General features: G+C 40.9%; 1 pseudogene; it reads left to right on the top strand.

The window, feature by feature from the left end:
- Positions 1 to 25,935, top strand: part of LOC121538192 — a 67,017-nt pseudogene that overhangs the window by 21,988 nt on the left and 19,094 nt on the right.

Below are 25,935 nucleotides of genomic sequence, written 5' to 3'. Positions count from 1 at the left end.
CATTTACAACTGTGACCTGGCCAAGATAAAGCAAAGCAGTGCGATAAAAACAACAACACAGAGTTACATATGGGGTAAAACAAAACATAAAGTCATAAATACAACAGAAGATATATATACAGTGTGTGCAAATGTAGCAAGTTATGGAGGTAAGTCAATAAATAGGCCATAGTGCAAAATAATTACAATTAGTATTAACACTGGAATAATAGATGTGCAAGAGATGATGTGCAAATAGAGATACTGGGGTGCAAATTAGCAAAATAAATAACAATATGGGGATGAGGTAGTTGGGTGGGCTAATTTCAGAAGGGCTGTGTACAGGTGCAGTGATCGGTAAGGCGCTCTGACAACTGATGCTTAAAGTTAGTGAGGGAGATAAAAGTCTCCAGCTTCAGAAATGTTTGCAGTTCGTTCCAGTCATTGGCAGCAGAGAACTGGAAGGAATGGCGGCCAAAGGAGGTGTTGGCTTTGGGGATGAACAGTGAGATATACCTGCTGGAGCGCATACTACTAGTGGGTGTTGCTATGGTGACCAATGAGCTAAGATAAGGCGGAGATTTGCCTAGCAGTGATTTATAGATGGCCTGGAGCCAGTGGGTTTGGCAACGAATATGTAGTGAGGACCAGCCAACAAGAGCGTACAGGTCACAGTGGTTGGTAGTATATGGGGCTTTGGTGACAAAACGGATGGCACTGTGATAGACTACATCCAATTTGCTGAGTAGAGTGTTGGAGGCTATTTTGTAAATGACATCGCCGAAGTCAAGGATCGGTAGGATAGTCAGTTTTACGAGGGCATGTTTGGCAGCATGAGTGAAGGAGGTTTGGGCAAATTGCAGCGGAGGGTGCAGAGCTTGTGGCCGGGGTAGTTGTAGCCAGGTGGAAAGCATGGCCAGCCGTAGCAAAATGCTTGTTGAAATTCTCGATCATTGTAGATTTATTGGTGGTTATAGTTTTTCATAGCCTCAGTGCAGTGGGCAGCTGGGAGGAGGTGCTCTTATTAGGAGTTAGTGCTACAGGATGCACATTTCTGTTTGAAAAAGCTAGCCTTTGCTTTCCTAACTGCTTGTGTATATTGGTTCCTAACTTCCCTGAAAAGTAGCATATCGCGGGGGCTTTTCGATGCTAATGGAGTACGCCACAGGATGTTTTTGTGCTGATCAAGGGCAGTCAAGTCTGAGGAGAACCAGAGGCTATATCTGTTCATAGTTCTGAATTTTTTAATGGGGCATGCTTATTTAAGATTGAGTGGAAAGCACTTTTAAAGAACAACCAGGCATCCTCTACTGACGGAATGAGATCGATATCCATCCAGGATACCTGGGCCAGGTCAATTAGGAAGGCCTGCTCGCTAAAGTGTTTTAGTGAGCGTTTGACAGTGATGAGGGGTGGTTGTTTGACCGCGGACCCGTTACGGACGCAGGCAATAAGGCAGTGATCGCTGAGATCCTGTTGAAGACAGCGGAGGTGTATTTAGAGGGTAAGTTAGTCAGGATGATATCTATGAGGGTGCCCATGTTTACGGATTTAGGGTTTTACCTGGTAGGTTCCTTAATAATTTGTGTGAGATTGAGGGCATCTAGTTTGGATTGTAGGATGGCCGGGGTGTTAAGCATATCCCAATTTAGGTCACCAAGCAGTACGAACTCTGAGGATAGATGGGGGGCAATCAATTCACATATGGTGTCCAGGGCACAGCTGGGGGCTGACGGGGGTCTGTAGCAAGCGGCAACAGTGAGAGACTTATTTCTGGAAAGGTGGATTTTTAGAAGTAGGAGCTCAAACTGTTTGGGAACAGACCTGGATAGTGTGATAGAGCTCTGCAGGCTATCTCTACAGTAGATTGCAACTCCAACCCCTTTGGCAGTTCGATCTAGACGGAAAATGTTGTAGTTGGGGATGGACATTTCTGAATTTTTGGTGGCCTTCCTAAGCCAGGATTCAGACCCTGCTAGAACATCAGGGTTGGTGCAGTGTGCTAACGCAGTGAATAACTCAAACTTAGGAAGGAGGCTTCTGATGTTAACATGCAGAAAACCTAGGCTTTTACGGTTACAGAAGTCAACAAATGATAGCTCCTGGGGAGTAGGAGTGATACTGTGGGATGCAGGGCCTGGGTTAGCCTCTACATCACCAGAGGAACAGAGGAGGACTAGAATAAGGATATGGCTAAAGGCTTTAAGAACTGGTCTTCTAGTGCGTTGGGTACAGAGAATAAAGGGGTCAGATTTCCGGGTGTTGTAGAATAGATTCAGGGCATTATGTACAGACAAGGATATGGAAGGATATGAGTACAGTGGAGGTAAACCTAAGCGTTGGGTAACAATGAAAATGATAGCATCACTGGAGGCACCGATTGAGCCGGTCTCGGCGTGTATGGGGGGTGGAACAAAGGAGCTATTTGAGGCAGTTAGAGAATGACTTGGGGTTCTATATTGAAATTGTATAATAAGAACTAACTGGAATAGCAATAGGCAAGGCATATTGACATGGGAGAGAGGCATAAAGCAATCACAGGTGTTATTAGAGAGAGCTAAGACAACAACTGGTAATGGCGATGAAAGTTTGGGCTAAGGCTAAACAGATAAACAGGACAGGGTACCGTGTATAGGAACAGTCCAGCAGGCATCAGCTGTGCAGCTGAGTGATCATAAGGTCCAGTGAACAGCAATATGTGGGTCCGAGAACAGTTTGAATTGGTGCTACAGCACAGCGAGCAGGAAGCACGGCTGTTGTTTGCGTGTGCTAGCGGGCCGGGGCTAGCAGATGGATCTTCGTGGTCATCGCAACGGGAAGCCTGTTGAAACCACAGACGATTACGTCGGCAGACCAGTCGTGATGGATCGGCGGGGGCTCCGTGTCGACTCTAGGAGGTCCCGTCCGGTTGACAGAGCGATAGATAGCCGGGAGATGTGCCTGACTCGAGGCTAGCTCAAGGCTGATTAGCCAACAACAACATACATTTGGTTGCAGCTAGCTAGTTGCGATGATCCGGTGTTAAAGGTCCAGTGATTTAGTGATTCCGGCAGAAAATCTGATATGTTCTGGGTCGATAACGCGCTGTGCAGACAATGTAGACTGGCCGATAATAGTCCAAGCTAGAGCTGGCTGGTAGGTAGTGCAGGCCACGGACTATGGTGAAAAAACGCTAACGGTGGCTAATAGCAAGTAGCTATGTTAGCTGGCTACTCCCGTCCGGCAGACAAATAGGTAGATAGCCGGGATATGAGTCTGACTCAAGGCTAGCTCAAGGCTAACTGGTGCTTGCTTCGGGGGCAGTGGTGATTAGCCTACAGCAACATCCATGCGGTTGCGGCTAGCTAGTTGCGATCCGGTGTTAAGGTCCAGTGATTCAGTTATTCCGGCAGAAAATCCGATGTTCTGGGTGAAAACCGCTAATGGTGGCTAATAGCAAGTAGCTAGTTAGCTGGCTAGCTAGTTTCAACTGGATATTCTAGATAAAGGTGAGTAAATAATAGAATCCGTTCCACATTGAGTGAGGCGAGTTGCAGGAAAGTATATTTGGTAGAAGGATGAAAAGTGTGATAGGGAAATATATACGTAAAATACAAAATAAATACAAAAAACAGGCTATTTACATGGACACAAAAGAGAACACGACCGCACTGCTACGCCATCTTGGATACTAAGTTATCAAAAGGGACAAGACAGGCATGACCCTAGCATCAATAGTTAGAACTCATGGCTCAATCCGGGGCATAGAGATTGGTGGAGATCAACATGTGATATTGTATGCAGAAGACATTTTAATTTATTTATCGGAACCAGAACATTCTCTGTCATTTCTGTTACTACTGTTGGACACATATGGTGCTTTAGCAGGATTCAAAGTAAATTGAGAAAAAACAGAAATAATGACAATTTCTAATTGGAATGCACTTTTAAGTGGAAATGGACAAAGACACATTAAAATCCTGGGTGTACTGATAGCATGAAATCTGGAGGAGGCATATAAAAAATATTATTTTCCTTTAATAGATAAGATTAAATCTGATGTTTTGAGATGGAGATCCCTCCCTATTTCTATGTAAGGTAGGATCAACATAATCAAAATTAATATATTACCAAGTTTGATGTATTTATTCCAGGCCCTACCAGTTTCAATTCCATCCAACATTTTATATCAAATAAATAACCTACTCTAACTTTATTTGGAATGGAAAGACTTCAAGAGTCAAATTACCCTATAAAGCTGGAGGTCTTGGACAACAGCATTCACTTAAACAATGGACAGCAGACTGTCCTTGTGCATGGAGGAGTATCAAAGCCATAAATATTGAATCTAAAATATATTCACTACTTCGGGTGTTAAAGGTGTTGGAAGAAAAAAACGGACAATCCAATGATTCTCAATTCCATTCGTATTTGGGAAAATTTACAGAAATTCATGAGGTGGAAAGAACCAATATCGCCAGGGACCCCTATTTGGAATAAACCCACCTTACCTCCAGTGTTTAATGACAACACCTTTAAGTCCTGGTTCCAAAGTGGCAGCATTAATCTTTTACATGTGTACTATGATGGATCTGTACTGTCATTCAATCCATTACAAGAAAGATGTATCCAAGGCAGAAGTTCTTACAAATCAGAAATGTTATTTAATTGCTTCAACAGCATCTGGATTAACCTAAATACTGAAAGAAGCTGCTATGCCAAAAAAGTTGATTGCCAAGTTACATCTTGGGTTGATTGAAACACTACCTGATGGTTAAGGACCTATAAGGAAGACATTAAGGAGAACCATTGGTCACAGATATGTGAAAATGTTCATACCTGCTCCTACAATTTAAGACATACTGCATTTTAAGGTAATTCATAGCACTCCTGCCAGAATGAATGTAATGCAACCAGCAATGTCACATCTCTGTCGGAGATGCAAAAAGCACAAAGGAACCCTATTATACAGTGAGGGAAAAAAGTATTTGATCCCCTGCTGATTTTGTATGTTTGCTCACTGACAAAGAAATGATCAGTCTATAATTTTAATGGTAGGTTTATTTGAACAGTGAGAGACAGAATAACAACCAAAAAATCCAGAAAAACGCATGTCAAAAATGTTATGAATTGATTTGCATTTTAATGAGGGAAATAAGTATTTGACCCCCTCTCAATCAGAAAGATTTCTGGCTCCCAGGTGTCTTTTATACCGGTAACGAGCTGAGATTAGGAGCACACTCTTAAAGGGAGTGCTCCTAATCTCAGTTTGTTACCTGTATAAAAGACACCTGTCCACAGAAGCAATCAATCAATCAGATTCCAAACTCTCCACCATGGCCAAGACCAAAGAGCTCTCCAAGGATATCAGGGACAAGATTGTAGACCTACACAAGGCTGGAATGGGCTACAAGACCATCGCTAAGCAGCTTGGTGAGAAGGTGACAACAGTTGGTGCGATTATTCGCAAATGGAAGAAACACAAAATAACTGTCAATCTCCCTCGGCCTGGGGCTCCATGCAAGATCTCACCTTGTGGAGTTGCAATGATCATGAGAACGGTGAGGAATCAGCCCAGAACTACACGGGAGGATCTTGTCAATGATCGCAAGGCAGCTGGGACCATAGTCACCAAGAAAACAATTGGTAACACACCACGCTGTGAAGGACTGAAATCCTGCAGCGCCCGCAAGGTCCCCCTGCTCAAGAAAGCACATATACAGGCCCGTCTGAAGTTTGCCAATGAACATCTGAATGATTCAGAGGAGAACTGGGTGAAAGTGTTGTGGTCAGATGAGACCAAAATCGAGCTCTTTGGCATCAACTCAACTCGCCGTGTTTGGAGGAGGAGGAATGCTGCCTATGACCCCAAGAACACCATCCCCACCGTCAAACATGGAGGTGGAAACATTATGCTTTGGGGATGGCCTAGCCAGTCTCCAGAACTTAATCCCATAGAAAATCTGTGGAGGGAGCTGAAGGTTCGAGTTGCCAAACGTCAGCCTCGAAACCTTAATGACTTGGAGAAGATCTGCAAAGAGGAGTGGGACAAAATCCCTCCTGAGATGTGTGCAAACCTGGTGGCCAACTACAAGAAACGTCTGTCCTCTGTGATTTCCAACAAGGGTTTTGCCACCAAGTACTAAGGCATGTTTTGCAGAGGGGTCATATACTTATTTCCCTCATTAACATGCAAATCAATTTATAACATTTTTGACATGCGTTTTTCTGGATTTCTTTGTTGTTATTCTGTCTCTCAATGTTCAAATAAACCTACCATTAAAATTATAGACTGATTATGTCTTTGTCAGTGGACAAACTTATAAAATCAGCAGGGGATCAAATACTTTTTCTCTCTCACTGTATATGCTGTGGTCCTGTTGTAAACTGACACAATTTTGGGATAATGTATGACCCATCATTTCATTGTGTCTAGGAATTTATATCCACCCATCTCCATGATTATGTCTGTTGGGAAATGTAGATATTGGTGATTAATATCAGAGAACATTTTGTAATCTAGGTCTAATTGCTGCAAAAAAAATCTATAGCCATCAATTGGAAAGCCTCATATTCACCCTCAATAACAAACTGGAGGACTGAACTATCTACAGCTACATACCAATTAAACAAAAAACAGAAGTATTCGACTAAATTTGGAAACCATATATTGATCACCACGGGGAATGTGTTGTATAGTGGGCATTTTTTTTATGTGTTGTATTATTTGTGGGGTGCTGTGAATATACAGTATGTGAGATTATGTGAGACACAAAACATGTTATCTTTACAGCAATATATTTTACCATTTTGAAGAAAAATATCCAGTATCATATTTTGAGGCAAGACAATACATTTGCTATGAAATGATGCAGGTAAACATACTGCATTTAGTGAAAGATATAGCAGTAATATACACGACGTGGCCAAAGGTATGTGGACACCGCTTGTCAAAAATCTCATCCCAAAATCATGGGCATTAATATGGAGTCCCTTTGCTGCTATAACAGCATCCACTCTTCTGGGAAGACTTTCCACTAGATGTTGGAACATTGCTGCGGGAACTTGCTTCCATTCAGCCACAAGAGCATTAATGAGGTCGGGAACTGATGTTGGGGGAGTAGGCCTGGCACACTGTCGGCATTCCAATTCATCCCAAAGGTGTTTGATGGGGTTAAGGTAAGGGCTCTGTGCAGGCCAGTCAATTTTCTTCCACACCGATCTCGACAAACCATTTGTGTATAGATCTCACTTTGTGCACGGGGGCATTGTCATGCTGAAACAGGAAAGGGCCTTCCCCAAACTGTTGCCACCAAGTTTGAACCATAGAATTGTCTAGAATGTCATTGCAAGCTGTAGCGTTAAGATTTCCCTTCACTGGAACTAAGGGGCCTGGCCTGAACAATGAAAAACAGCCTCAGACCATTATTCCTCCTCCACCAAACTTTACAGTTGGCACTATGCATTTGAGCAGGTAGCGTTCTCCTGGCATCCGCTTAAACACAGATTCGTCCCTCAGACTGCCAGATGGTGAAGCGTGACTCATCACTCCAGATCCAATGGCGGCGAGCTTTACGATTGACGATTGGCATTGTGCATTGTGATCTTACGCTTGTGTGTGGCTGCTCGGCCATGGAAACCCATTTCATGAAGCTCCCGACAAACAGTTATTGTGCTGACGTTGCTTCCAAAGGCAGATTGGAACTCGGTAGTGAGTGTTTTTACACACTACACGCTTCAGGCTGAGCCGTTGATGCTCCTAGATGTTTCCACTTCACAATAACAGCACTTACAGTTGACTGGGGCAGCTCTAGCAGGGCAGAAATTTGACAAACTAACTTGTTGGAAAGGTGGCATCCTATGACAGTGCCACGTTGAAAATCACTGAGCTCTTTTGTACGGGCCATTCTACTGCCAATGTTTGTCTATGGAGATTGCATGGCTGTGTGCTCGATTTTATACACCTGTCAGCAACTGGTGTGGCTGAAATAGCCGAATCCACTAACTTGAAGGGGTGTCTACGTACTTCCTGGATCAAGTCCCATACTGTTTATGAATGGGCTTCAAGATTTTATCATCAAATTCATGAAAACGTGGTCATTTACGTTATATGTAAAATTATATTCATTTTTGTGGATTAATATATAACCATCTTATTATCAAATGTCTCTGACTGATACTTTGACCATCTAATAAAAGCCTACCCTGACAGTGCTTAAAGGTCCAATGCAGCCGTTTTTATCTCAATATCAAATTATTTCTGGTTAACAAGTATCTTACTGTGATTGTTTTTCAATCAAAATGATCAAAAAGAAACAAAAAATATCTTCTTCGCAAAGGGCAATTTCTCAAGCAAGAATTTAGCTAGGACTGTCTGGGAGTACTACTTCTACTGTACTACTTCTACTACTACTACTGCTACTACTGCTACTACTACTACTGCTACTGCTACTACTACTACTGCTGCTACTACTACTGCTACTACTGCTACTACTGCTACTACTACTGCTACTACTACTACTACTACTACTACTACTACTACTACTACTACTACTACTACTACTACTACTACTACTACTACTACTACTACTACTACTACTACTACTACTACTACTACTTTGCTACTATTTATAGGCTGAATGCTCTTTACTGTCATTTTAAACTGGACAGTAAACAAACATGGATTAATTCCGAACAAAAGTACAACTGTGTTAGGCCTACCTTACTGCAAACTGAACTTCCACGTTACAATTAGCTTTATGCTTGATTGAAAAAGGTTTTCCTCCAAAATAGTTTGAAATTAATTTCCTCAACAACAAAAAACTCTTGCACTTAAAATATTTTACAATTTCTTATTTTTATAAACTTAAGTCAAAAGCATAAGACAACATTGTTATGACTGTAAGTCACTCTGGATAAGAGCGTCTGGTAAATGACTAAAATGTAAAATGTTATCATCCAAAAAATTTAACCAAACAGTTCAACCACTTCAACCACTACAACCAGAGGAAATCCAATTATTTACATGTAGATTTGTGTTGTTTTTATAGAGGTTTGGTGTGGTGGCCCTACCATGACCTCATCCTCAAACTCTTGTTCTTTTGATTAATTTTTACCGCATTTTTCTTCCCTTATAGTGGTTGCTTCGATTGCAGGAAAATATAACTTCTGCTGTACTTGATTCCCTTTTCTGGGTCGTCAGTAGTTACCACAGCCAGAAAGTCACCAACTATTTCTACAAGTTATCTTCTTAAGGTCTGATTTTAAACCTAACCTTGACCCTAACCTTAACCACACTGCTAACCTTATACCTAACGCTAATCTTAAATTAAGACCAAAAAGCTCATTTTAGTTTTCATGCATTTTTACAAAGTCACTGCTCAGCTGGTAGAGCACGGCGCTTGTAACGCCAAGGTAGTGGGTTCGATCCCCGGGACCACCCATACACACAAAAAAAATGTATGCACGCATGACTGTAAGTCGCTTTGGATAAAAGCGTCTGCTAAATGGCATATTATTTACAATATAGCCAAATTTGACTTTGTGGTTGTGGTAACTAGTGATAACTGTTCTGCTAGTGAGGAATAAATCATTGTTCTCATCTTTAAAACAAAGTCACTGACGACTTCTGACCCAGAATGTGCAGCAATGCCAGCATTCAGACCCCTTGACTTTTTCCACATTTTGTTACGTTACTGCCTTATTCTAAAATGGATTAAACTATTTTTTTCCCTCATCAATACCCATAAAGACAAAGCAAAAATAGTATCACAAAAATAATATCACATTTACATAAGTATTCAGACCCTTTACTCAGTACTTTGTTGAAGCACCTTTGGCAGTGATTACAGCCTCGAATCATCTTGGGTATGACGCTACAAGCTTGGCAAAACTGTATTTGGGGAGTTTCTCCCAATCTTCTCTGCAGATCCTCTCATGCTCTGTCAGCTTGGATGGGGTTCAAGTCTGAGCTCTGCTGAGACATTCAATGACATTCAGAGACATGTCCCGAAGCCACTCCTGCGTTGTCTTGGCTGTGTGCTTACGGTCGTTGGCCTGTTGGAAGGTGAACCTTCACCCCAGTCTGAGGTCCTGAGCGCTCTGGAGCAGATTTTCCTCAAGGATCTCTCTGTACTTTGCTCCGTTCATCTTTCCCTCGAACCTGACTAGTCTCCCAGTCCCTTCCGCTAAAAACATCCCAACAGCATGATGCTGCAACCACAATGCTTCACCGTAGGGATGGTGCCAGGTTTCCTCCAGACGTGACGTGACATTCAGGCCAAAGAGTTCAATCTTGGTTTCATCAGACCAAAGAATCTTGTTTCTCATGATCTGAGAGTCCTTTAGGTGCCTTTTGGCAAACTCCAAGCGGGCTCTCAATTGCCTTTTACTGAGGATTGGCTTCCGTCTGGTCATTCTACCATAAAGGCATGATTGGTGGAGTGTTGCAGAGATGATTGTCCTTCTGGTAGGTTCTCCCATCTCCACAGAGGAACTCTAGAGCTCTGTCAGAATGACCATCGGGTTCTTGGTTACCTCCATGACCAAGGCCCTTCTCCCCCGATTGCTCAGTTTGGCCGGGTGGCCAGCTCTAAGAAGAGTCTTGGTGGTTCCAAACTTCTTCCATTTAAAAATGATGGACCCCACTGTGTTCTTGGGGACCTTCAAAGCTGCAGAATTTTTTGGGTACCCTTCCCTAGATTTGTGCCTCGACACAACCTGTCTCGGAGCTCTACGGACAATTACTTCGACCTCATGGCTTGGTTTTGCTCTGTCATCTGTGGGACCTTATATAGACAGGTGTATGCCTTTCCAAATCATGTCCAATCAATTTAATTTACCACAGCTGGACTCCAATCAAGTTGTAGAAACATCTCAAGGATGATCAATGGAAAGAGGATGCACCTGAGCTCAATTTCGAGTCTCATAGCAAAGGGTCTGAATACTTGTGTGAATAATATATTTCTGTTCTTTATTTTGTATACATTTGCAAAAATGTCTAAAAAACCTATCTTTGCTTTGTCATTATGGGGCATTGTGTGTAGATTGATGAGGATTTGTATTTATTTAATCAATTTTAGAATAAGGCTGTAACGTAACACATAACGTCAAGGCGTCTGAATACTTTCCAAATGCACTGCATATTAGATCCTGTGTAGATGTTTAATTACCTTTTAATCTACCTGTGAACACAACAGTCAGTGCAGCTATTTTAAGATATGTATTTTGCTGTTTAAAACATTTATTTCACACAGGCTCTTCAGTTAAATTAAAAAATGTATTTCTAAAATATGTGTTACCCTGATCGCAAAATGGTTTCAGTTTCTTCTGAGAAGCAAAACAAGATTTTAACTGCAAAATGTCAACATCAATGGTTGTGTGAAGTTGCACACATTTATCTGAACGTTGAAGTTAGGGTGTCTCCCTTTATAGCTGCTGTCTGTGGTCTGGTAAACCTTCCCTCCACATATCTGACTCCATCTCTAAACACACAACCACATTGTATATTTATACTACAAAAAAAAACAGCTCGGACAAGATGACAAAAAGTCTCCTGAATCTAAATAGAAAATATTGAACCTGCAGTGAACCCTAGAACTATAAATGTTAGTCATGGGATGGTCCTTTAGTTGTTAGACGTTAGTGACAATAATGACTATGTGAATGTGACATACTGTAGTTGCTAATGAAATTAAATTGCTGGCATAGAGGTTTGCTCACAAAATAAGACTGACTAAAATGTTCTGTACCTAGCATCAATTGTAGCTCTGCATTGCTCCTTCTCTGTCATGTTTTAAGTTTTTCATGGATTGTTCTCTTCACTAACCATAAACTGGGCCTATAAAAGGTCCAAACATATGACAGAAATGTGTTTGCTTCATATCAACCAACTTGCAAAACATTTCTGAGCCCCATGTAGCAATCTGTCTTACATGTGACGTTGGTCTTTCACAGACCATCTAACCTGACACAACCAATCAAAACGGCGAATACGTTTGGCCCACTTCTCCTTAGTACAGCAAAACTATTCTCATGGGGGTTTCTTTACTAGTCTGAAGCTGCAGAGGTGACCCAGTCCTGTGTATTGGTTTCTTTAGTAGTCAGAAGCTGTAAAGATGATCCAACCCTGTGTAATTCTCCTCTTTGTCAATACAGTCTGTAAGTATGTCTCAATTCTTCATTATCATTGATCATGCTCATTATTGGTGGGTTAATAAATAACTAATCCATTTTCAGTTTAGTTGAACATGTGTAGTATTTTTTAAAGTTTCTTCTACATATTCTGTCGCTGACCATCTCCAAACAGTGACCGTTAAGCTTGTGGAGCATTTGACCCTTGAATGTGTCCAACCAACTGAAAAGTTGCTATCCATCTTCTGGTTTAAACATGTCATTGGAATATACAATTCATGTTCAAGTAATGTGACATACAAGGAGGGGTTAACAGATCCTAAGCATATCAGTGTAATACATGAGTGAAAATTGTTCAACTTGCTCATTTCAGAGGAAAAGATAATTGATTCAGCTATATAGAATTGTGCAGCCATGTACACAGATAAAGTGACATTTGGAAATCAGTGGTGGAAAAAGAACCCAATTGTCATACTTGAGTAAATGTAAAGATACCTTAATAAAAAATGACTCAAGTAAAAGTCACCCAGTAAAATGCTACTTGAGTAAAAGTCTACAACTATTTGGTTTTAAATATACTTAAGGATCAAAAGTAAATGTAATTGCTAAAATACACTTCAGTATCAAAAGTAAAAGTAAAATAATTTCAAATTTCTTATATTAAGTAAACCAGATGGCACCATTTTCTAGTTTTTTAAATTTACGGATAGGCAGGGCCACGCTCCAACAGTCAGACATCATTTACAAACAAAGCTTGTGCTAGACCAGAGGCAGTAGAGATGACCAGGGATGTTCTCTTGATAAGTGTGTGAATTAGCCAATTTCCTTGTCCAGCTAAGCATTCAAAATGTAAAGAGTACTTTTGTGTGTCAGGGAAAATTTACGGAGTAAAAAGTACATCATTTTCTTTAGGAATGTAGTGAAGTAAAAGTAAAATTTGTCAAAAATATAAATAGTAAAGTAAAGTATAGATACCCCCAAGTATTTTTACTTAAGTACTTTACACCACTGTTGGAAATGCATCACTTGTTAACGTCCACGGTAATTGTGAATTCTCCTTTCACTAGTTAAGAACCGCTAGTTACCTAATTTGATTGTATGACTTCAACTTGTGTTCTTTAAGTATTCTTAAGCACGCAGTAAGACTCTTCAGTGCTGTCTATTTAAGTGATAATGCCTGAGAAGCCGGTGTTTGGAGGATATATTGGCACGGGTGTTGTTTGGCCCGAGATGAAGACAGACATTAAGATGTATACAATGTGAGATAATGTCTAAATGCCTTTTATAGTGGAGATCAGGTTCATAAATTGCTTGGCTGGGATGATGAGACAGTGGATTGCGCAGTCAGATGGAAAAGAGTAAATAGGTATTTTAACATCATACATTGACTTGCAAAAGTATTCATCCCCCTTGGCATTTTTCCTATTTTATAGCATTACAACCTGTAATTTAAATCGATTTTTATTTGGATTTCATGTAATGGACATACAAATTGGTGAAGTGAAATGAAAAAAATTACTCGTTTCAAAAAACTATAAAAAACAAATGGCGGAAAAGTGATGCGTACATATGTATTCACCCCCTTAGCTATGAAGCCCCTAAATAAGATCTGGTGGAACCAATTACCTTCAGAAGTCACATACAGTGGGGAGAACAAGTATTTGATACACTGCCGATTTTGCATGTGTTCCTACTTACAAAGCATGTAGAGGTCTGTAATTTTTATCATAGGTACACTTCAACTGTGAGAGACGGAATCTAAAACAAAAATCCAGAAAATCACATTGTATGATTTTTAAGTAGTTATTTTGCATTTTATTGCATGACATACATTTTTGATCACCTACCAACCAGTAAGAATTCCGGCTCTCACAGACCTGTTAGTTTTTCTTTAAGAAGCCCTCATGTTTTCCATTCATTACCTGTATTAACTGCACCTGTTTGAACTCGTTACCTGTATAAAAGACACCTGTCCACACACTCAATCAAACAGACTCCAACCTCTCCACAATGGCCAAGACCAGAGAGCTGTGTAAGGACATCAGGGATAAAATTGTAGACCTGCACAAGGCTGGGATGGGCTACATGACAATAGGCAAGCAGCTTGGTGAGAAGGCAACAACTGTTGGTGCAATTATTAGAAAATGGAAGAAGTTCAAGATGACGGTCAATCACTCTCGGTCTGGGGCTCCATGCAAGATCTCACCTTGTGGGGCATCAATGATCATGAGGAAGGTGAGGGATCAGCCCAGAACTACACGGCAGGACCTGGTCAATGACCTGAAGAGAGCTGGGACCACAGTCTCAAAGAAAACCATTAGTAACACACTACGCCGTCATGGATTAAAATCCTGCAGCGCAGGCAAGGTCCCCCTGCTCAAGCCAGCGCAGGTCCAGGCCCGTCTGAAGTTTGCCAATGACCATCTGGATGATCCAGAGGAGGAATGGGAGAAGGTCATGTGGTCTGATGAGACAAAAATAGAGCTTTTTGGTCTAAACTCCACTCACCGTGTTTGGAGGAAGAAGAAGGATGAGTACAACCCCAAGAACACCATCCCAACCGTGAAGCATGGAGGTGGAAACATCATTCTTTGGGGATGTTTTTCTGCAAAGGGGACAGGACGACTGCACCGTATTGAGAGGAGGATGGATGGGGCCATGTATCACGAGATCTTGGCCAACAACCTCCTTCCCTCAGTAAGAGCATTGAAGATGGGTCGTGGCTGGGTCTTCCAGCATGACAACGACCCGAAACACACAGCCAGGGCAACTAATGAGTGGCTCCGTAAGAAGCATCTCAAGGTCCTGGAGTGGCCTAGCCAGTCTCCAGACCTGAAGCCAATAGAACTTCTTTGGAGGGAGCTGAAAGTCCGTATTGCCCAGCGACAGCCCCGAAACCTGAAGTATCTGGAGAAGGTCTGTATGGAGGAGTGGGCCAAAATCCCTGCTGCAGTGTGTGCAAACCTGGTCAAGACCTACAGGAAACATATGATCTCTGTAATTGCAAACAAAGGTTTCTGTACCAAATATTAAGTTCTGCTTTTCTGATGTATCAAATACTTATGTCATGCAATAAAATGCAAATTAATTACTTAAAAATCTTACAATGTCATTTTCTGGATTTTTGTTTTTAGATTCCGTCTCTCACAGTTGAAGTGTACCTATGATAAAAATTACAGACCTCTACATGCTTTGTAAGTAGGAAAACCTGCAAAATCTGCAGTGTATCAAATACTTGTTCTCCCCACTGTAATTTGTTAAATAAAGTCCACCTGTGTGCAATCTAAGTGTCACATGATCTCAGTATACATACACCTGTTCTGAAAGGCCCCAGACTCTGCAACACCACTAAGCAAGGGGCACCACCAATCAAGCGGCACCATGAAGATCACGGAGCTCTCCAAACAGGTCAGGGACAAAGTTGTGGAGAAGTACAGATCAGGGTTTGGTTATAAAAAAAGATCAGAAACTTTGAACATCCCACGGAGCACCATTAAATCCATTATTAAAAAATTGAAAGAATATGGCACCACAACAAACCTGCCAAGAGAGGGCTGCCCACCAAAACTCACGGACCAGGCAAGGAGGGCATTAATCAGAGACAAAGAGACCAAAGAGACCAAAGATAACCCTGAAGGAGCTGCAAAGCTCCACAATGGAGACTGGTTTATCTATCAATAGGACCACTTTAAGCCGTGCACTCCACAGAGCTGGGCTTTATGGAAGAGTGGCCAGAAAAAAAGCCATTGCTTAAAGAAAAAAACAAACCAACACGTTTGGTGTTCGCCAAAAGGCATGTGGGAAACTCCCCAAACATATGGAAGAAGGTACTCTGGTCAGATGAGACTAAAATTGAGCTTTTTGGCCATCAAGGAAAACACTATGTCTGGTGCAAACAGAACACCTCTCATCACCCCGCGAACACCATCCCCACGTTGAAGCACAGTGGTGGCAGCATCATGCTGTGGGGCTGTTTTTTATCGGCAGGAACTGGGAAACTGGTCAGAATTGAAGGAATGATGGATGATGCTAAATACAGGGAAATTCTTGAGAAAACCTGTTTCAGTCTTCCAGAGATTTGAGACTGGGACAGAGGTTCACCTTCCAGCAGGACAATGACCCTAAGCATACTGCTAAAGCAACACTCGAGTGGTTTAAGGGGAAACATTTAAATGTTTTGGCATGGCCTAGTCAAAGCCCAGACCTCAATCCAATGTTTTGTCTTATTTCTTGTTTGTTTCACAATAAAACATATTTTGCATCTTGAAAATGGTAGGCATGTTGTGTAAATCAAATGATACAAGATTTAGCCGGTGCTAACTTGTGGAATAGACACCGGCTGGAATGCGGTTTTAACCAATCAGCCTTCAGGATTACACCCACCCGTTGTATAAAATAGCAATAATTCAAACTAATGCGGTTGTACGTTTGTCCTTTTTAAAAGTATCTTTGTTGCTTTTTCCCCATGTCATAAAAAACATAGTTGATAGGAAGAGATTAGGTTGTAATACTGTTACATTTTGAATAAATGAAAAAAAACGATTGTCTTTGGTAGGCTCACAGTCCAATTCCAAGACTGTGGAGCAACATCCAGGAGACTCTGTGACTCTGCAGTGTACAGTACTCTCTGAGACCTGTACAGGAGAACACAGTGTGTACTGGTTCAGAGCCGGATCAAGTGAATCCCATCCAGGAGTCATTTACACCCCTGGGAACAGGAGTGATGAGTGTAAGAAGAGCCCTGAGACTCCCTCTCCTACAAAGAGCTGTGTCTACAGCCTCTCCAAGAACAACCTCAGTCTCTCTGATGCTGGGACTTACTACTGTGCTGTGGCCACATGTGAGAAGATCCTATTTGGCGACATAACAAAATTGGATATTGGTAGGTTATGAAGGGTAACTGATATATACTGTTGATTTACATTATGACATTATTGTGAAGAATTCTCGATTTTCAGTATTTCTGATTATGCATTCCATATGAAAAGGGAATTTACTTCTGATTGCTTTCTTGTCTTCCATGTCAACAGAAACCCCCAGAATGAATGTGCTGATTCCAGTAACATTCATCCTCGGGGAAGCACTGTTAATGTGTATTGTTCTGATCATATACCTCATATACACAAGGAAGAATAAAAAGATCTGTGACTGTTGTAATGGTAAGTCAATTGTGATTATGATGATTTTATCTTGGAAGCATTTGGTTTATTTGTATATGTGTTTTAGATTTTAGTTTGCTTTTAAATAATCGTATTCATGGCTGTAAGTATTTGGACATCCCCATGGGTAATATATATATTGTGTTTCCAGTAATTTGTCATATGATTAAACTGCATACTTCTGTAGTTATTTTCTGTATGTTTTGTTCACCCTGCCTTAATTAAGACAAATACTTGCTTGTTTGATCATAAATGGTAATGAACTGATCAAAGGTAGTAATTTGGTGTATTCTTACTGAAGCAGGCACAATCCCACTTCAATCTGATGGTGAGGTTCCCAGTTCCGATCAGCAAAGTGATCAGGTATGAAATTATTTTATCTGAATTGTAATTAACTATTGGCCATGCACTCATCACAACTATTCAACAGACATTATTACATTTTGGCAGTAGCTAAGACCAAGATCATTTGTTTTGGTTCTGTCCATTTGTAGCTTGTTTTTGGACACAGGTCCAGGAATGGCTAAAGGATTGCAATATTTACCTGGAGCTAACCTTGCAGATAGCATTACTGGGTGATCTGAAAAGTCATAGTCAATCAATCAATAATATAATAATACTTTTAGCAAAAATGTTTATTTTAAATTCACAATCTGTAGAAGCAATGAGAATAGAAAGGTTCAGAACTTTTGTAAAACATCACAGTACGGTTGAAATATATATGGCAAATAGAAATCCTATATGGATGGTGTTAAGATATAGATGGGAGGTATTGAATAGAGTTGAAGGATGGGACTAATAACAAATAACAACAAATAATAACAAAGATAGCTAATAATGTAAGCATACTGTGTCCATAATAAGTATATAGGTTGTATGTTCTGAGCTTTTGGGAAAGAGCACAGTTAGAAAGATATGGCATATAGAAGCAAACCGGATGGACATCATGAAAATGATCGGAGAGGTTGAGAGTAGAAGAAGTTCAGGAGCAATTGTTTTATTTATTTTTTAAATAAATAATAAAAAATAAAAATAAAAAAAATATATATATATATATATATATATATATATATATATATATATATATATATATAATAAAATTATTGTAAAATTAACTCTGTCCATAAGGTGTAGATAGTAAGTATAGACCGGAAGTAGAGGCCTGGGCATTGTTGTTCACTAATTTACTCCAAGTAGGGAAATGATCGTGGGGTTGAAAAGTAATAAAGGGGAGTATATATATATATATATATATAAAAACATGGGGGATTGGAAGTGATGCAGACAATGACATTGATAGAAGATACAATCTATCTGCAATATTAAGCTGATCCATTCCCCCCCAAAAAAAAAAAAAAAATTTTAAGTAGCTAAGACCAAGGAATAAGTATGGATCATTAATCAGAAATATTCAATAATCAATCATGTGCAGGATAAAGTATAAATCAGAGAAATCTTAGATTTAACGTAGATGTTCAAATCAAATAAAATAAAATAAAATTTTATTGGCCACATGCGCCGAATACAACAGGTGCAGACATTACAGTGAAATGCTTACTTACAGCCCTTAACCAACAGTGCATTTATTTTTAATAAAAAAAGTACAATAAAACAACAACAAAAAAGTGTTGAGAAAAAAAGAGCAAAAGTAAAATTAAATAACAGTAGGGAGGCTATATATACAGGGGGGTACCGGTGCAGAGTCAATGTGCGGGGGCACCGGCTAGTTGAGGTAGTTGAAGTAATATGTACATGTTGGTAGAGTTAAAGTGACTATGCATAAATAATTAACAGAGTAGCAGCAGCGTAAAAAGATGAGGTGGGGGGGCAGTGCAAATAGTCCGGGTAGCCATGATTAGCTGTTCAGGAGTCTTATGGCTTGGGGGTAGAAGCTGTTGAGAAGTCTTTTGGATCTAGACTTGGCACTCCGGTACCGCTTGCCGTGCGGTAGCAGAGAGAACAGTCTATGACTAGGGTGGCTGGAGTCTTTGACAATTTTGAGTGCCTTCCTCTGACACCGCCTGGTATAGAGGTCCTGGATGGCAGGAAGCTTGGCCCCAGGGATGTACTGGGCCGTACGCACTACCCTCTGTAGTGCCTTGCGGTTGTTTGTCTCAGTAATGTGTTATTTTCCTTCTCAGGGAAACGGTGAGGACATGCTACAGTACTCTGCTCTGTCTTTCCCTCAAAACACAACTCCAGCCAAGACCAAGAGCGATGCGATGGGGGGAAATATTGTCTACTCTGATGTGAAAAGCTTAGGATGGGAATGAAATTGACTAATTCAATGCTAATAATCCAGCAATCAGATTAATTATATTTACATCTTACATTTTGTTGCCATTGTTTCTACAATTATGTTTCTGTCAGCATAGTGTGATTTATGTGTGACATAGTTATTTGCTGTTGCTCGTAACTGTTGCTTGTTACAATAGGCAATAACTAGTGCTAAAATTGTTGTTTCATTAGGATTATGCTGAAATAGATTTGATTTTTTTTCTCAAATAAATTGGTAATGTACTCATTATCATATGGTATTGATATCAACATCAAACTCTTGTAACACTCTTTCTGTTCCAGTCTGAATATTATCAATTAACAATTTCCTCTTCCTAATGTTATGTCTCCACTTACCAAGAGATGGCAGTAGTGTAAAAGATTGAGAACCATAGCAGTCAGAGTTAGTGTTGCCTTCGCTCCCAGTTCTTCATATACAGTGTTGCCTTCGCTCCCAGTTCCTAATATACAGCATAGATCACATTATTGTGGGAATATCTCTGTTTTAAGCTGTTCGAGAAGGTTTGAATCCTAAGCAAACTGTCTACATGTGAATTTCCTTCTATTTTCTGACTTTGTCTTTGTGTTTAATTTCCATGTTTTTCAAATCCAAAGGTGATTATGCAACATTATAAACTGGGTGGTTCTAGTCCTGAATGCTGATTGGCTGTAAGCCATGGTATATCAGATAATATACCTTGGGTATGACCAAATATTTATTTGTAATTATGTTGGTAACATTTTTACATTTTACATTTTAGTCATTTAGCAGACGCTCTTCTCCAGAGCGACTTACAGTTAGTGAGTGCATACATATTCATACTGGCCCCCAGTGGGAAACGAACCCATAACCCTGGCGTTGCAAGCGCCATGTTCTACCAACTGAGCTAAAGGGGCAATAATGCACTTTGGTGGGGTGTGGTATATGACCAATATACCACACCCCCTCGGTCCTTATTGATGTATAATACACAACATTTTCATATGCTAAATGTATCTAAAAATAAATTGGCGCTTCAAATAAAGTGATATTGTTTTTTCTTACATTACTATTTATATTAATGCAAACCATATGGATTTAGAGAGAGGTGATGGGGGGATGGTTTTAAATAACAACAGCTGATCTACACTAAGTCCATTACATTTCCTGTCTACAGATACATTTATCAAAGTACTTATTTTGCTGAGCACTCCCCTGGCACTCCCCTGGCACTCCCTGGCACTCCCTGGCACACCCCTGGCACTCCCCTGGCTACATTTTACATGTGGATGGGTACTTGAGGATTTTTGGGAACACTGATAATAAACTTGGCTCTGTTGATCAGTCAACACAAATTTGTAGTAATGGCAAGATAAAAAAATTAGAGTAGTACATTTATCCATCATGATGGGAATTTCTGTTGGATGTTAATCTATTTCTGTGTTAGAAGCAACACAAGTACACTATACATTGAGGGAAAAAAGTATTTGATCCCCTGCTGATTTTGTAAGTTTGCCCACTGACAAAGACATGATCAGTCTATAATTTTAATGGTAGGTTTATTTGAACAGTGAGAGAAAGAATAACAAACAAAAAATCCAGAAAAACGCATGTCGAAAATGTTATAAATTGATTTGCATTTTAATGAGGGAAATAAGTATTTGACCCCTCTGCAAAACATGACTTAGTACTTGGTGGCAAAACCCTTGTTGGCAATCACAGAGGTCAGACGTTTCTTGTAGTTGGCCACCAGGTTTACTCACATCTCAGGAGGGATTTTGTCCCACTCCTCTGTGCAGATCTTCTCCAAGTCATTAAGGTTTCGAGGCTGATGTTTGGCAACTCGAATCTTCAGCTCCCTTCACAAATGTTCTATGGGATTAAGGTCTGGAGACTGGCTAGGCCACTCCAGGACCTTAATGTGCTTCTTCTTGAGCCACTCCTTTGTTGCCTTGGCCGTGTGTTTTGGGTCATTGTCATGCTGGAATACCCATCCACGACCCATTTTCAATAACCTGGCTGAGGGAAGGAGGTTCTCATCCAAGATTTGACGGTACATGGCCCCGTCCATCGTCCCTTTGATGCGGTGAAGTTGTCCTGTCCCCTTAGCAGAAAAACACCTCCAAAGCATAATGTTTCCACCTCCATGTTTGACGGTGAGGATGGTGTTCTTGGGGTCATAGGCAGCATTCTGTCTCTCACTGTTCAAATAAACCAACCATTAAAATTTTAGACTGATCATGTTTTGTCATTGGGCAAACATACAAAATCAGCAGGGGATCAAATACTTTTTTCCCTCACTGTATATACAAAGTATGTAGACACCCATTCAAATTAGTGGATTCGGCTATTTCAGCCACAATTGTTGCTGACAGGTGTATAATATCGGGCACACAGCCATGCAATCTCCATAGACAAACATTGGCAGTATAATGGCCTTACTGAAGAACGCAGTTACTTTCATCGTGGCACTGTCATAGGATGCCACCTTTTCAACAAGTCAGTGTGTCAAATGTCTGCCCTGCTAGAGCTGCCACAATCAAATGTAAGTGCTGTTATTGTGAAGCGGAAACGTCTAAGAGCAACAACGGCTCAGCCGCAAAGTGGTAGGCTACACAAGCTCACAGAACATCTGTCCTCGGTTGCAACACTCACTACCTAGTTCCAAACTGTCTCTGGAAGCAACATCAGCAAAATAACTGTTCGTCGGGAGCTTCATGAAATGGGTTTCCAGGGCCGAGCAGCCGCACACAAGCCTAAGTTCGCCATGTTCAATGGCAAGCGTCGGCTGGAGTGATGTAAAACCTGCCGCCATTGGACTCTGGAGCAGTGGAAACATGTTCTCTGGAGTGATGAATCACGCTTCACCATCTGGCAGTCTGACGGATGAATCTGGGTTTGGCGGATGCCAGGAGAACGCTACCCGCCCTAATGTATAGTGCCAAATGTAAAGTTTGGTGCAGGAGGAATAATGTTCTGGGGCTGTTTTCATCGTTAGGGCTAGGCCCCTTAGTTCCAGTGAAGGGAAATGTAATGCTACAGCATAAAATGACATTATTGACTATTCTGTGCTTCCAACTTTGTGGCAACTGTTTGGGGAAGGCAAGGTCCATACAGAAATGGTTTGTCGAGATTGGTGTGGAAGAACTTGACTGGCCTGCACAGAGCCCTGACCTCAACCCCATCGAACACCTTTGGGATGAATAGGAACGCCGACTGTGCGCTAGGCCTAATCGCCCAACATCAGTGCCTGACCTCACTAATGCTCTTGTGGCTGAATGGAAGCAAGTCCCCGCAGCAATGTTCCAACATCTAGTGGAAAGCTTTCCTGGAAAAGTGGAGGCTGTTATAGCAGCAAAGGGGGGACCAACTCCATATTAATGCCCAGGATTTTGGGATGAGATGTTTGAGGAGCATGTGTCCACATACTTTTGGCCATGTAGTGTATTTGAAAGGACTATAGCATAATTGATAGTTAAATATAGATCCATGCCTTTAAAAAAGAAAGAAAGTGCAGCTACGAGTGTGTATATGTGTCATAGGCCCTAGCTGCATCACACCATCTGTTTGTGGAGTAGTTTACCACAGAGCCTACATAGAGGCTGACAAGGGGTGTGCCGTTATAAATGGCTCCAGACCTGTCTTCCTGACTTGTCCCCCTTGATCGGACAACTGATTAATAAAATAAAATAAACTGTATAATAAATACATTTGACTGGTCAATTGTGTGTCAGGGGCTGGGCCTAAGCCCACATGGGACCCAAGAGGCAACCCCCCCCCCCGCCCCCCAAAAAAAACATTACATTATTGTTGGTATACTTTTTTTTAAATCCAACCACAGGAGCCGCTCTCAATGTTCAAAATACACCAGAGAGCATAGTTTAGCCACAGAGGATCAATAGTAAAAAAATACAGTGGATAACGTTTTATCACAAGCGCATACAGGTAACTGCCAAAATAAAGGAAACACCAACGTACAGTGTGGTGTTTATCCAACACGAGCTGCCAGAACAGCTTCAATATGCTTTGGCATAGATTCTACAAGTGGAGCTAAACCGTGCCAGGAAAATGCACCCCACGCCATGACATGTTATTTGTAGCCCTCATTTACTCAAGTGTTTCCTTTATTTTGGCAGTTACCGGTTGCCTACAGTCGGGAAGGCGCATTTTGGCCAGCATGCGCGCCAAATATACAGCTCGTTGCATTGTGTCCATAGACATATAATTCATATTAAACTGATGGGTACACTAGCAGTGGCTGCCAGTCCTGACTTGAATGGGAACTGCCTGTTTGCCTTTTGCAAATTTCAATATACAATTGCGGGAAAAACATACAGTTTGGAAAGCAAATGCCTACTGCTGAAAAGAGAACACTAATCTGTCTGTAGAACCAATAGAACTCCCAATTTCTAGTGAACAGCAGCACTGTTTTTCAAAGTCGCTCATCTTGAGATAGGCTATTGCCACGACGCGCCTATGGCATCTTCATCATTAGGTGAGTGCGTCAGTCAGTGTGCCCCTGTAAATTGCATTTAGTAGCCTACTGTAGGCTATTATACAATAGCCCAGTCCAATGAATATATATATATTGCCTCCTAATACTGTACAATTTAAGTGTCGCTTCATTGGCCTGGGCTATTGTTTGAATTCAAGACCAGATTGATCTCAGTTTGTCAGTGTCAGAGTAGCCACTCATTTCGGTCATTAGTGTGGTATAAAAAATAGAATTGCATGAAATGAGTTTTTAAAAGGCAAATGTTTTTGCGGAACCTGCAAACAAATATTCCCCATGTGTGGAAATCGCAAAAATGCCTCTGCTCAACAGTAATGAACACATATTTAAGGGTTAAACAAAAAGACACAAATGCAAACTTCATGGAGTAGGCCATTCAAGGAGTTGGTCTGATGGTTCCCTCTGATGTCATCAGCCTCCCCCCTTGCTTTAGGAACAATAGAGGAGCAATAGAGAACAAAATAGGAAAAGCCCACCCCCCCACTTGTGCCATGTCATGAGGACACCTGGACCACCTATTGAGATGTGCATTTTGTTAAGTAAATCAGGTGGTAAATGAGGTGAAAAGAAGACTGGAGTGTGACTTTAAGTTGGATACAGTCCCTACACCAAAACGAGGGCATTGCGTTCATCCACCTCTGGCCTGCTGGCTCCCCTTCCTCTGCGGAAGCATAGTTCCCGCTCAGCCCAGTCAAAACTGTTCGCTGCTCTGGCACCCCAATGGTGGAACAAGCTCCCTCACGACGCCAGGACAGCGGAGTCACTCACCACCTTCCGGAGACATTTGAAACCCCACCTCTTTAAGGAACACCTGGGATAGGATAAAGTAATCCTTCTACCACCCCCCACACCCCCCCCCCCCAAAAAAAATAAATAAAATAAAAAGTATAATTGTAAAGTGGTTATCCCACTGGCTATAGGGTGAATGCACCAATTTGTAGTCGCTCTGGATAAGAGCGTCTGCTAAATGACGTAAATGTGCCCTTGAGCAAGGCACTTAACCCTAATTGCTCCTGTAAGTCGCTCTGGATAAGAGCGTCTGCTAAATGACTAAAATGTAAAAAAATGTAAAATGTAAATGTCATCTAGACTTATTTTGTTTTCAAATCGTCTTTGAGATTCTTTAAGTAATGAAAAGCGCTATATAAATTCAATCTGTTATTATTTTTTTATTTGTATAATTGTGTAATTATTATTATTACTATTATTATTATTACTATTATTATTATTACTATTATTATTATTATTATTACTATTATTATTATTACTATTATTATTATTATTATTATTATTATTATTATTACTATTATTACTATTATTACTATTATTATTATTATTATATAGGGATTGGGTGTCAGGCTGCTTGTCTGACTCCCTGATACTCACAGTCTATGAGAATTGATGTTCCCAACCTGACAAAACAACCCCAAACTGTTTGTGTGTGTGTGTGTGTGTGTGTGTGTGTTATCAGAGATACTGTATGTAATGATGAGATGGTCTTGTCTCCCCCCTAACAATGGAAGTCGTGTTCAGATTTTGACTGGAGTGGACCATCTCGCTTGGCCTCTTCCTACCTGGTGTTGTGCAAGGTAGAACATTTTAATGGCTGATCTTTACAGCCTAGTCACACACATAATACTGGGTCCAGTAGGAGGAGCAGACAAAAATAATTGGCTTAAGTCAACATTTTACACAATTTGTGACCTGACCTCTACATTTATGGAATTCCAGCAAAACCAGCTGGGATATGTGGTAGGCATGCCTTTAAAAAGAGTGGCCAGGGCTCTTAGCCAAAGCAAATCATGTGCCATTTGCAATGCTTTGTGACGCCGCAGTGAAACACCTCACTTGGGACATTCTGTGTGAGGGGCTCCTTTGTCAGGGAATCTAAAATCAGCACCAAGTTTAAACAAATG

The sequence above is a fragment of the Coregonus clupeaformis genome, chromosome 3 (genome assembly GCF_020615455.1).
Source record: "Coregonus clupeaformis isolate EN_2021a chromosome 3, ASM2061545v1, whole genome shotgun sequence".
NCBI classification, from domain to species: Eukaryota; Metazoa; Chordata; class Actinopteri; order Salmoniformes; family Salmonidae; genus Coregonus; species Coregonus clupeaformis.
This window is presented reverse-complemented; position numbering and strand designations above follow the sequence as displayed.